This window comes from Pan paniscus, chromosome 2, assembly GCF_029289425.2.
Source record: "Pan paniscus chromosome 2, NHGRI_mPanPan1-v2.0_pri, whole genome shotgun sequence".
Classification (NCBI taxonomy): domain Eukaryota; kingdom Metazoa; phylum Chordata; class Mammalia; order Primates; family Hominidae; genus Pan; species Pan paniscus.
In genome coordinates this window covers 39,422,054-39,435,484 of record NC_085926.1, presented here as the reverse complement: position 1 = coordinate 39,435,484, position 13,431 = coordinate 39,422,054, and the positions used below count along the sequence as shown (strand labels likewise).

The 13,431-nt window shown below is 38.8% G+C and overlaps 1 protein-coding gene across 4 annotated transcripts in view; it reads right to left on the bottom strand.

Moving 5' to 3' along the window:
• The window catches only part of MOBP (myelin associated oligodendrocyte basic protein), a 66,880-nt gene extending 58,871 nt beyond the window's left edge, over nt 1-8,009 (bottom strand). For 3 of the 4 annotated variants that reach the window (XM_034956166.3, XM_034956159.3, XM_034956164.3), the window contains exon 1: nt 7,858-8,008. The gene's annotated coding sequence lies outside the window, so the exon portion shown is untranslated. Of the gene's footprint in view, nt 1-7,857 lie in introns of all 4 variants that reach the window. The other variant, XM_034956163.3, reaches the window with a different exon arrangement.
• Between the last annotated feature and the right edge of the window lie 5,422 nt (nt 8,010-13,431).

Below are 13,431 nucleotides of genomic sequence, written 5' to 3'. Positions count from 1 at the left end.
TTCCTGTACAGCCTGCAAAACCATGAGCCAACTAAGCTTCTTTTTTCTATAAATTACTCAGTGTCAGATATTTCTTTATAGCAATGTAAGAATGAACTGATACAACAAGTAATAACCAAATTTTGTTTTTTAATTATCATCAGTGTACTAGGCTACACTGGTAAAGTGTCCAATAAAAGGAACCATGGCTCATTAAAGAGGTGATTGATTTGAGACTGAGACAGAGAAAATAGAAATTTATCCTGGAAAAAATTGTGATGTCAGAAAATGCTCAGAGAGGTTGGCAACATGTGAAAAAGGCACAGGAGCTAACCTAAAAGAGCTCCTACCAAAGTTATTTGAGCAAGAAGGTAAATAAGAATAGTATTGGATTATAAACCAAGGAATAAAATAAATATTGTTGGGCTTATACTGATATAAATAAATAACTGAATAAATAAATAAATGGAGTAGAAGAGATAATCTTCCTTAAAGAATCATTCCAATTAATAAATGTAGAAGTAATGAGAGAAATAGAAAATCACTATTAGAGTACCACAATAATAATTTCTGCAAGCATCATTGACTAATGGATGCTAAAATTAGTAGGTGAAAGTGTAAGGAGAAACACAATATTTGTATCATCTCAAAATATTCCCCCAAGAAATATTTACTAATTAAAAAGAAAAGAATAATCACTTTAAAGTGGAGAAATCTGGGAAGTATCATCTCAGCCAAATGATCAAGGTTAACATCACCAGTAATAAGACAGATCATTCTCGTTTATTCTCTGATATGAGAAGCACACATCATCCCTGTGTAATTCTTTTCAATAATATATAACTTCAACCTAATCATGAGAAGACTTCAGAAAAATTCAAATTGAAGGACACTATACATAACTTTTCAATGTTTTTAAAAATTCTAAAGGTCATGAAAGACAAGGAAAAACTGAGGAATTGTCACAGGTTAGAGAAAATTAAAGAGACCTGATAACTAAATGCAATGCAAGATCCTGGATTAGTACCTGACAGAAATAGGACTTTAGTGGTAAAACTTGTAAAATATGATTAGAGTCTACAGTTAATTAATAATGTATCAATGTTAATTTATTAGTTTTATTAGTTGTGCTACACAGTTACGTAAGATGTTAACATTAAAGAAAGCAATGTAAAGGGCACACTGCATGTATTTGCAACGTGGGTAATATCCCTTCCAAGAAGTAAAAACTGGATCTTGAGGGGAGGCAAAAAAACCTTACTTGTTTTATTTTATTTTTTTAAATCTCAGACCTATGTGAGAATTCTCACTCTTTTTATGTGCAAAGCACAGATATGTACAATACATAAACAGACATACTATACATATGTAGTATTAAAATTTAATGGATGGGGAGAAGCAATTAGGGGAAAATGGCTTTTTAGAGGGATGATGTGTATAAGTTAGGAGTTCCATGTATAGTCGTCTGCCATATAACAACATTTCAGTCAATGAGGGATCATTTAAACAACAGTGGCCCCAGGAGATTATAATGTTGTATTTTTACTGTATCTTTTCTATGTTTAGACATACAAATATTTACCGTTGTATTAAGTAGCCTGTACCATCTAGGTTTGTGTAAGTACACTCTATGACGTTCACACAATGACTAAATCGTCTAATATCTCATTTCTCAGAACGTACCTTTGTTGTTAACCAACACATCACTGTAATTTGAGTCTGTGTTTCATTTAAGTTAATGCCATCCATGTGTTTTTATTACAGTAACTTACATAAACCATCAAGAGCCAGTGATTGGAATTTGAGTAATTTGAGTCAGTGTTTCATTTAAGTTAATGCCATTTATATGTTTTTATTACAATAACTTACATAAACCATCAAGTATCAGTGATTGGAGTAGAAACTCTCAAATCCCTTGTTTGGAGCATTCAGAAAACCAGCCAAGTGAAGAAAAATAGAGCTAAAAATAGAGCTAAAAAACATATTTAGCTCCTGTCTCTCTGTGTTTCAACCATATTCAATTGTCTCAATGCGCTATGGTTCCTTCTACCTTGGACTGGTATTTCCAGAAATACCTCCCCAGCTCACTTTACTTGTGTAACACCTGCCCAAGAATACAAGATTTCAAGTCAAATATGCCTCCCTCAGGGAAAACTTTCTTAGCCAGTCTAGTTTAACTCTCAAGCACCCTTATTACACAACCTTATAGCTTCCTGTGCTGCTTTTCCTTTGTTTTTATGGTGTACAGTGTGTGATGTTTTGATACATATATTCTGTGGGAAATGATCTTATTTTCTGTATTCTTTCTTGATGCTCTGGCATCTGGGGCATTGCTGACCCTGGAGACGCTGCCCCTCCCAGGGCTAGCTGATTCCTAGAGATAGCAATTGCCTCCCCTGTGAGCTGCCATTTATATGCAAATCAACCAATCCAGAACCCAAATTCACCAACTACCTCCTTTATTGAGCTCTTACAAGTTGAACTAATATTCTTCTGCCCTTATCCCTCCAGGACCAGATACCAGACAGCTCCTACGCCTCAGAGCCCCATGAAATTATTCAAACTAGCCAATCTTAAGCACGCCTCTCCTGCTTACTCTGCCTAGACCATTTCTCCCGACAAAAACCACAATAAAGGCTCTCACCCATGCTTTTTCACCCTCACTCCTTCTGACTCCTGACCTAAGACCTTGGCGCTTCCCCATGTGGCCAGGTGGCCCTTCCCCATGTTCCCCCTCCTCCTGGGAGTGATGGGTAAAACACTGTCTTTTCAATGGCAACTATCTCCTGATCTGGTTGGCCTCACCATACCTGAACAAAAATAAAATCAGAAGTACCTTTTAAAACGAAGATTCCTTAACCACCCAGAGCACAGCTGACACCAGGTATTTACCTAATGCTTTAAGGGTGACAGAAGCAACAGAAGCCAGAGTGGCCTGCACAGTTATTATAAGAAGTCACTCTTGGAGCACACATGATGGGATCTAATCCCAGGGGCCCAGTCCAGCCCCGCAGATTTCCAGGTTGTGGAAAGCAGCTTAACCCCTATCCACAAGACTCTCTGGCCTCCCAACCCTTCCATGTCCTGGCCCCCAATTATTTTTTTTTTCTTTTTGAGACAGAGTCCCAGTTTTCTTTTTGAGACAGTCACCCAGGCTCGAGTGCAGTGGCACGAATATGTCTTCATACTGCCTTGACCTCCCAGGCTTAAATGATCCTCAAGCCTCAGCCTCCTAAGTAGCTGGAACTGTAGGCACGCACCACCACGCTTGGTTAATTTTTGTATTTTTTGTGGAGATGGGGTCTCCCCATGTTGCCCAGGCTGGTCTTAAACTCCTGAGCTCAAGTGATCTGCCTGCCTCAGCCTCCCAAAGTGCTAGGATTACAGGCATGAGCCACCATGCCTGGCCAGTGGCCCCCAATTTTTTGGCTGAGTGAGAGAAGGGGGCCCTCATTTTTCACTCCAGGATGGTCCATCATGGGAATATCCTTTGAGTAGTCTTTTAAGTAGAAAACACTTTATCAAACTACAGAGTGACTTTTACGGCCCAGATGAAACAGTCATAATAGCTAATGCTACATTTTCCCAGTAGTTGAGTTCCTCAATATTAAATAGCACTATGTACAGAACCCCAAAATTTTAACCTAATTCGATATTTAGGAGAAAAAAGTTAATCTATGTCATCTAGGGAACAGTACTATTAAAGCCACAATATGTTCACTGTACTACAAAGATCATACAATAGGTTAACCAACTGCCCTGCATTTAAGTTTTTTGTGACTTCAGTGTTTTCTCTGCAAAAAATGAAAACAAAAACAAAAAAAAAGGATATTTTATATTTGTTAATCTAAGGAATTCATTTTAGTAATTTTCTCAAAGTAAAGGAAGTCTGCTGGGAAGTCAAAGCCTCTATCTCCACAATGATAAAACTGCCAGCCACTTCCAAACAGAGGTTCTCTTACTTACAAAGGAAATGAGAGTTCTGTCTCTACCAGGCACCCAAGGGGTAGGGACTTGAAGTTAACCTTGGTGATTCTGAGGAAACCACCACAAGGTTCTCTATAGTAGTTATAGAAAACCCTTTGGACTTGAAGACACCAGAAGCCCTCATCCACCTGCGTGCAAACATTGTGTGGAGAAATGAACTCTGCTCTGTGCTTGCAGAGGTGGTGGATCTGGTAGCTGAGTCAATGCCTCCACACACCTGTTGCTTCTTGGGAGCGCTGTGGTGTCTATATCTCAGTACATGTTAGATTCCTTCTATGCGTAATTACTAGCTCTCTGGATGTGGCCACTGGGCCATTGTAGCAGGTAATGCAGAGCTGAATGGAAACAAGTGCAGGAGGGGCATGCCGGCATGCCAGAAGAGGAGCTAGGAAAGGACTCATGCCTCATGCCAGAGGAGGAGCTGGAAAAGAACTTGGAATGGTGATGTTCCAGACTTGGGGTTGACAGAGACTGAAATACCAAGAGGAGTTTGGTGTCAGCCCATCATATCCTGGTGTAATTGAATTGTTAAGGTGGAAGGGTCAGCCCAGTGGCCTCCAAAGCAGATGTGCCTACCCCATGGGAGTTCCCAAGATGTTTCACTGAGGTTCAGAAAGATGAGGTATAAGACTTTTCTTTTGCTGGGTGCAGTGGCTCACGTCTGTAATCCCAGCACTTTGAGAGGCTGAGGCAGGCAGATCACAAGGTCAGGAGATTGAGACCATCCTGGCTAACATGGTGAAACCCCGTCTCTACTAAAAATACAAAAAATTAGCTGGGCGTGGTGGCACGAGCCTGCAGTCCCAGGTACTTGGGAGGCTGAGACAGGAGAATCGCTTGAACCTGGGAGGCAGAGGTTGCAGTGAGCCACTAGGCTGGTGCACTGCACTCCAGCCTAGTGACAGAGTGAGACTCCATCGCAAAAAAAAAAAAAAAAGACTTTTCTTTTCATATGTGTTATCTACAAAGATAAAAATGAGATTGTTACATTTAACATTTAATGCATGGGTTGATCCTGCCACCCTCATTCAGCACAAGTTAGCTAGCCACGCCCTGAACAATGGACGGTCATCTGGGTGCCTTCACTTGTCCCTTTGCTCTCAGTATACTGAAAATTATTGAAGATTGAGCCTGGTGAGTGGATTTGTTGATTATATCTTCTGGTTTTTAGCTGTTTTAGCTGAACTTATTCTTTCATAAGGAACTAGTGAATAACTTAAGACTTTAAGATCATACTAGTAGTAATATAAGCCCAAATTAATTTTTTAATAGGCAGAGCTAACTCTGCCCCTACTACTAGGAAGATCTTTTTATTAAGTTAACAAAGAGGAGGAAAAACTAAATTTGACATTGAACTCAATTACTCTCATTAAAAATACAACTGACATTTTTAGTGAGAAAAAATAATTTTATACCATTAATAAAAATTATTTTAAAATATTGCTTAGTTCATTTTCAGCTCATCTTTTTAACTTAAATTTTTGTAACTTTAAAGTAAAGTGTGTGATGTATTAGTAAAAAAGAATAATGCATCTCATCCATAAATTCAATAGGCTTATATCATACTTGAGTTCCGGGCTCTGTCATTCACTAGCTGTGTGTAATCGTAGGCTAGTCTCTGGATCTCAATTTTCTTCTCTGTAAAATGTGAGTGATAGTTCCTACCTCACAGATTTTGTTGAGAAGACTTGTTTTAAGAATGTCTGGTACAGCTTAAGGATCTCAGAGTTTTGATTCCTGTCCCCATAAGGGGACAGTTTTTAACAGTTTTGGCCAGTTATTTTGCTAGTTGTCCCTCAATATGGGTGTGGTCTGTAGTTCAGTGCTGAGGTGTGAGTACTAGAACATGTAGGAAACACTTTTGATCAGGAGACTTTTTGCAGCGTTGCCAGAGGTCCGCCTCCTCCACTAGGGCAGACGTCCCTGCCAACCCGCGAAAGGATGCCAGCCAGCCTGGAGTGGCTACCCAGGGAAACTCTATTGAGTTGTATCTGCTTTCAGCAGATGGTTGCACTTAGAAAGGAATTATTATATTTATGAAACTAATACTCAGAGAGCAGTAGACATGACTCCAACACACACAAAGAATCTAAATTGAATACCTCACTTTAAGCCTATAAGATCACATACAGGTCACTGTAATTGCTATTTATAATCCAAGGGCAATACTTACACACTTTTGGTGATTCCTTGGAAATTATCTGTAAAAGCTCTAAATTTTTAATTTTTGGCAATTTGGTGTACAAAGATTTTAGGTACTCATTTAAAATCCTAGTAACTATTAGGTAAACAAGACCTTGAATTTAAAAATTGTATACTCAGATTCAAGTATGAATTTGGATATGTATGATCTAAAATGCAAGCCTATTCCTTTGAAAACTGCATAATTGTGAGAAAACTGCAGACCAAACCCATATTGAAGGACATTTAGCAAAATAACTGGCTTATACTCTCCAAAACTGTCTAGGTCAAAGCTGCCTCAGGTGTGGTTCCAGACTAAAGGAGGCTGAGGGGACAGGACAACAAAAGGTCATGCATGGTTCTCAATTCGCTCCTTGGACAATTGATGAAATCTAGATATCTCTAGATTTAAAAACAGTATTTTCTCAATAGTAATTTTCTAATTTTAATTAATTCCAATTAAAATAAATTTTAATTAATTCCAATTAAAATTAATTTTAGTTAATTCCAATTAAAATTAATTTTAATTAAAATTAATTAGATATAAATATGTGTATATATACATATACACACATATGTATATATATCTATACATATACACACATATATATGTATATATACACACACATATGTATATATACACACATATGTATATATGTATATACACACACGTATATATGTATATACACACACGTATATATGTATACACACATGTATATATGTATATACACACACATATGTATATATGTATATACACACACATATTTTTATATATACACACATATGTATGGATACAGAGAGAGAGAAAGAGAATGATAAAGGAAATATGGTAAAACAGGAACATCCGGGTAATTTGGCTGCACCTGAAATTTTCTGTATTGTTTGCAACTTTTCTGAAAATCTGAAACAATTTTTAAAACTCACTCACCAACAAGTTTTCTGTCATTCTAAATACTCACGAAACAGCATATCCGCACACCTGGCAGCAGCCTGCTCTCTGCCTCCCTGATTTATTCACAAAGAATTAAAAAGTCCTTTCCCCGTTTTCCTGCTAGTACTGTAGGCCAAGTTCATTACTCGCCTCCCTGACACATAATATTTTTTCCTTTCTCTGTCATCCATAGAACTGAAAACTCCCTGTTGTTTCTAAGATATTCTGTATCAGACAAAGCATTAGCGCCTTTCCATTTAAGGTTGTTGGTCTACAGGGGGCAGAATTCCGAAAAGATTTGGGCTTTGTTGTTCCATTAACATCCCCCACACATAAATCCAACTGTATGAGGAAAAAAATTGTTCCTAGATAAGAAGAAAAACTCATTTTTAAATCATGACAAATAATAAAAGAAGAAAAAAAAAAAAAAAAAGCAGCAGCAGCAGCAGCAGCAGCATGTACTACCATCCATCTAGCTCCAGGAACACGGGGCTTTGAATCTGAGGAAATCTGAGTGAGGGCTCAGAGCCTCTCTCTGGGCTCAGACGATTTCCAAACATTAGCAGGAACGTTCCAGGAGGCCCCCTGCCCACATCAGAATAAACATGGTGTCCTCTGTTCTTGTTTTCCCCATCCTTGTATGTCCTCTCAATCTTGACTATTCTTACAGAAAGTTTTCCCTGGGATATAATGAAATGGCCCATACAAAAAAGTACACTTGTCATTTAAAGATGAAAGTATAAAATGAAGTAAAATAAAAACCAATGGAATCCTCTTACCTTCAAATAGCAGTTGTTGTGTGAAACAGATTCCGCGTCTATACCAGGTCCCTGAAGGTTTGAGCCTACTTCAATGCATGCAGAATATATAGGGAGAGGTTATAGATCTGGGTTTTTCATTACACAAGGTGTTTTTGATGAGTCCTCAGCGAAGATCCACTTAAAAACAAAAGCTACACAAAGACTACAAAAAGGCCACACAAAGTTTAAACAAAAGGCTAAAGAAAGACCAAACAAAAGCCAAAGAAAGTTTAAACAAAGAGTGAAACAAAGATAAAACAAAGGCCAAACAAAGACAAAAACAAAGAGCAAAAGAAAATCTAAACAAAAGCTAAGCTAAGCTATAACCATATCTCACACACACATACACACGCACCCCACGTTCACTCTACAGCCCCCCAACATTCACATATTCCAGCCTCCCACCTCCCACATAATCAACACCCCATGTGAAAACTCACCCCTCAAGGTTCATTCCACATAAACTCCAGTTAAGTTCCATGCCAGGTCCAACCACACCACACACCAGCTCACCCTACCAAACCACACACCCTTCCACCAACATGCTATGCCACCACAGTGCCATCCCACCCAGCACCCCATACCTCACTCACACATCACAAGCCATACCCATAAGCCATGAACACAGCTGCAATCACATTGACAAATTCCAGGAGTTTTTATACTCCATGTAGATTAAATACCGATCCACACTTCCTTCCCTAAAACACTCATGTATACCCATAGATACACCCCAAAACTAAAATTCACACAAGCATGCCCTTGTACACTTGATTTAGCAAGAGTCTAATCCAGTCTAGTTACAACTAACATTGAATTTGGAAGTTTCCATGACAATTACCCTATGCATTCACATTTATGAAAACATGTATAAATCATCTCTTATGTTGAATAATTTCTGCGAATGATAAATCTCATTCAATTAACATTTTATTGGCTTCAGTCTTAGACACCGGCATTTTCTTATAATGTTCCTAAAATGTGGGGCCACACCTTTCTGTGCTCTGTTAAATGCCATGGGTCCTGTAACTCTGCTTCTGCTATTTATTTTATATATGTAGAACTACCCACTAATGATTTGAAAGATGAAAGCTTACTTCTGAAACCAATCCAACCAACAGCAGCCTTGCCTTTTGAATTCCCAGCGCCCCCTCCATGACAGTGTAATATAAATGTCAACATTACCACCAAGTTTCTCTTTAGGCTCTTGTCTCAGTAAAGAATCAGCCAGGGAACCTTGAAAAAGTAATCCAGTGAGACTACAAACATTGACTATAAATCTCTTTGTACACTAACATTTTTGTTTTTGTTTTTGTTTTGAGACGGAATCTGTTTCTGTCCCCCAGGCTGGAGTGCAGTGGCGCTCTCAGCTCACTGCAACCTCCACCTCCTGGGTTCAAGCTATTCTTCTGCCTCGGCCTCCCGAGCAGCTGGGACTACAGGCACCCACCATCATGCCTGAATAATTTTTGTGTTTTTTAGTAGAGACAGGGTTTCGCCATGTTGCCCAGGCTGGTCTCAAACTCCTGACCACAGGTGATCTGCCTGCCTTGGCTTCCCAAAGTGCTGGGATTACATGCTTGAGCCACCGTGCCTGGCCTCTTCGTATACTAACTTCATAGTTAGTTAAACATTCTCTGAGTAATGAGTTATAGACGTATGCTGGTTGATTCACTCCCACTGTGATGCCAGTATTTTGCTTGTGTTGTACTGACTGTGACTGAGGGCTGGGGAGTAGGGTAAGATGGTTTAGAGCTTGAGCTCTGGAGGCCCTGACACTGGGATCATCACAGGACCCACCTCAAGGATTTGAGTGAGGACTAAATCAGTTAATATGTGTTCACTGGTGGAAAGAATGCCTGGCACACAGAGTCCTGCACCAATGTCACTCTTATGGCCCTGGCCCTAAAGAAGGTTACCAACAGGGGGGGTGGCAGTTGTAAGGACTTGTTTTCTATTCACAAAATAACTGGAGACTAATTCAGGCTATTTAAAAAATACAAGATCCAGTAGATATATTATAAAGCTCTATCTTTATTAAAAGACCCTCTGCTTCTCAAATCTTTCCAACAAAAGTTCTTAATGACACATTTTGGGGAAGTCCCATCTTTGATCTTCTACTCCACCATATATAGAGTGATATACAATTTACACAACCAAAGTATGGAGGTTCCCCAAAATGCTTGTAATGCCATCTCTTTCTATTTCTACTTAAATGTTAGTGTTTGCCCTTAGTGCGGTGGCACCCTCACTCCCAGAACCACTGGGGAGGCCACGTCTGAGTCAGTGTCACTCTTCTTGAATGGCAGCCTGTGTTCCACACAGAGCAAGACCTCCCAGGACTCACAGTCACAATTAAGAAACTTGCTAACACTACAGAGGATTTTCCCACAGAAACTTTGGCTACAATTGACAATCCCCACATGTTATGAGTTAAAATGTGTCCCATCCCTCATCTCTCAAATTCCTTTGTTGAAGTCCTAACCCTTAGTATCTCAGAATTTGGAATGAGGCCGGGTGCAGTGGCTCACTCCGGTAAGGCCAGCACTTTGGCCAGGAATTTGAGACCAGCCTGGCCAACAGGGCAAAACCCCATCTCTACTAAAAATACAAAGAAATTAGCCAGGTGTGGTGGCATGTGCCTAACATTACAGAGGATTTTAATTCCCAGCTACTCAGGAGGTGAGAATCGAGAATCGCTTGAACCTGAGAGGCAAAGGTTGCAGTGAGTCAAGATTGCACCACTGCACTCCAGCCTGGGTGACAGAGCAAGACTCTGTCTCAAAAAAAAAAAAAAAAAAAAGAATTTGGATTCAAATAAGGATTTGAAGACAGACCACAGAGGTGATCAAGTTATGAAGTCATTAGGGTGGGCTCTGATGCAACATGACTAGTGTCCTTACACAAAGAAGAAATTTGGACAGAAAGACACATTTGGAGGGAGGACAATGTGAAGCCACAGGGAGAAGATGGTCATCCACAAGCCAAGGAAGGAGGCCTGGAACAGATCCTTCATTCACAGCCCTCGGAAGAAACCAGCCCTGCCCATACCTTGACCTCAAACTTCAAGTTTTGAGAACTGTGAGACAATTCATTTCTGTTGTGTACGTCACCCAGTTGGTGGTACTTTATTTCAGCAGCCCTAACAAACTAATACGCCACAGTGACAATAAGTACTATTTTAATTGGTTTCTACATTTATCAAAATAACACTTGTGCAAAGTTATAATAATATTAAAAGGCTTCTGTTGGAAAACAATAGTCCCTTATGCTGCCTCACCAGTCAACATCCCAGCCACCAGAGGCAACCATTTTAAACCTTTTCTTAGCTATCTTTTCTCTATTTATTTCCATATATCTAAATAATTCACACAAATAGCCATTTATATACCTATTTATGGTAGGTTATTGGTTTCCTTTTAAGGGTATAGTTTTCTTACATTCTACTTTTTCCTCTCCCTTTTCCCTTACCTACTGAATGTAGTTAGTATTTATATTATTATAAATATGTAAATATTATTTCCTTCAGAACCTTGTGATTAACTACAATTGTTTCCTTTCTTTGTACAAATTTCTTGTTCCTGGAGTTAATAATCACCCCATTTTTAATTTTATTCATTTATTTTAATCTGCTTAGTTTCAAATTTTACACTACATCCTTTTTTCCAAATATTCCAACAGATCTGTCAACTATCTGTTAATAATTTTTAAGCATTCCAATATACTGAATGATCTTTCACAACTATTGTCTTCTGTAATCCTCTGTCATCTCATTCAGATTTCAGGCTGGTTGCTCTGTAGACCCGGCGCAGCCCTGGCTCTTCCCTTCATTGCTTTGCTGGAAAGAGATCACCTTGTCCTGGATCCCATGCCATCCTCATCTTTGGTTTGCTCCCTCATTTTTCTGAAGCATGCCTTACAATACCTTTCCTAGAAAGAGTATATATTAAGTGAATTTTTCTAAGTGTTTGCGTCCCTGAAAACTCCTTTATTCTGCCCTCACACTTGATTGCCTGTTTGTGTATAGAATTCTAAGTTGAAAAGTATTTTCCCTTAAAAGAAACAATGTGGATGATACACTGGTTTTCTGTATCTTCCCCTCCAGTGTTGTTTTTGAGGAGTTCCAGACCTTTCAGATGCCCACTGCTTTTTCTGTGATTTTTTGTAAGCCTCTGGAAATGTTCAAGATCTTATTTTGACCCCAGTTGTTCTGAAACTTCACCATTCAAAGTGAATGTTTCTTCATCCCCACTTGGTGGAGCATTTTCATCTGGAAATTCACAAAATTCCACTCTAAAAATTCTTCCTTTTTGTTGCTGGTTTTATTAATTCATTTTTCTCCATTCTCTTTCTTGTTTCTGAAATTTCTGTTATTTGGCTTTTGAACGATCTAAATTGATCTTCTAAATTGTTACTCATTCTTCTCTTTCCTAGTTTCCAATTCTTTGACTTCTTGTTTTACCTTTCATGAAGTTTTCTTGTTTTATTTATTATAATCCTCTTTTTGAATTTGATACTTCATTTTGACAATTATATTGTTAAATTTCAAGACTTCATTTTTGTTTGCTGACTTTTCTTTTCTCAAAGCACATAGCATTTTCTGTAAACTAGCAAACTAGGAAAACAGTAACTACTACACTGGGGGATGTTGCTTGGTTTTGGTTTTGTTTGTGTCTTTGTTAGTTTTGCTCCTAGTTTTGCTCCTTGCATTGAATCGGTTTGCTTACTCCACGTTTCTTCATCCTGGTTATTTGTTTCCATTTCTCCCCTTCTGACCAAAAGTTGTCCTCTTTATCTGGCAATCTTGCACTGTCCATTACTGCTTAATAGTCAGCCATTCAAGAGATAACTGGAGGCTCCAGGTACAAAGATGGGTTTGTTGCTGGAGAATGCAGTGGGTACCCATGTTGGCTTTTACAATGACGAACCTAGAAATATAAGTAGCTGGAGATTTTTCCATAGGGTCATTCAGTTTCTTCAAAGAAAAGCAATCTATTTTTCAGCCTGATAGAGGCAGGGAAGATACAGAAGTTTTAACACCGTGCTATTGATATTCTGTGATCAAAGTAGACAAAGGATCTGAGGGACCCACATGAGTGTTCCTCACTGTTCCTGAATCAGGAAATTTCTCCATAATAAACTTCCAGTGACCACAGCAAGTTAGTGCAATGACCCTGAGAGTCCATTCTGAGTGTGCGGCTTGTCTATGCCTGATCCTTGCTTTCCACTATACCTGGATGCTCCAGGTGTAGAGACCCTCAGCGTTTTAACAGATAAGTTTTGATGTGCTTTTTTCTCAGGCATCGCTCCTGCAAGCACTCAGACTGAAACTTCCTCCACTCTGTTTACATCCTCCGTCCACTTTATGTTTCCTAAAATTGTGTTATCATCTCTCATCTTGTTGTCTCCTTTTCTTTGGGAGTTAAAGTCGTTTTTAAAATGCTCTACTGCCTTTGTGGAGGAAAATATTTTTTAATCCTTTACCTTTTACAAATATTTTACTACTATAATTTTAGTAATTTTTTGGAAAGGAGAGTAGATAAAATAACCATA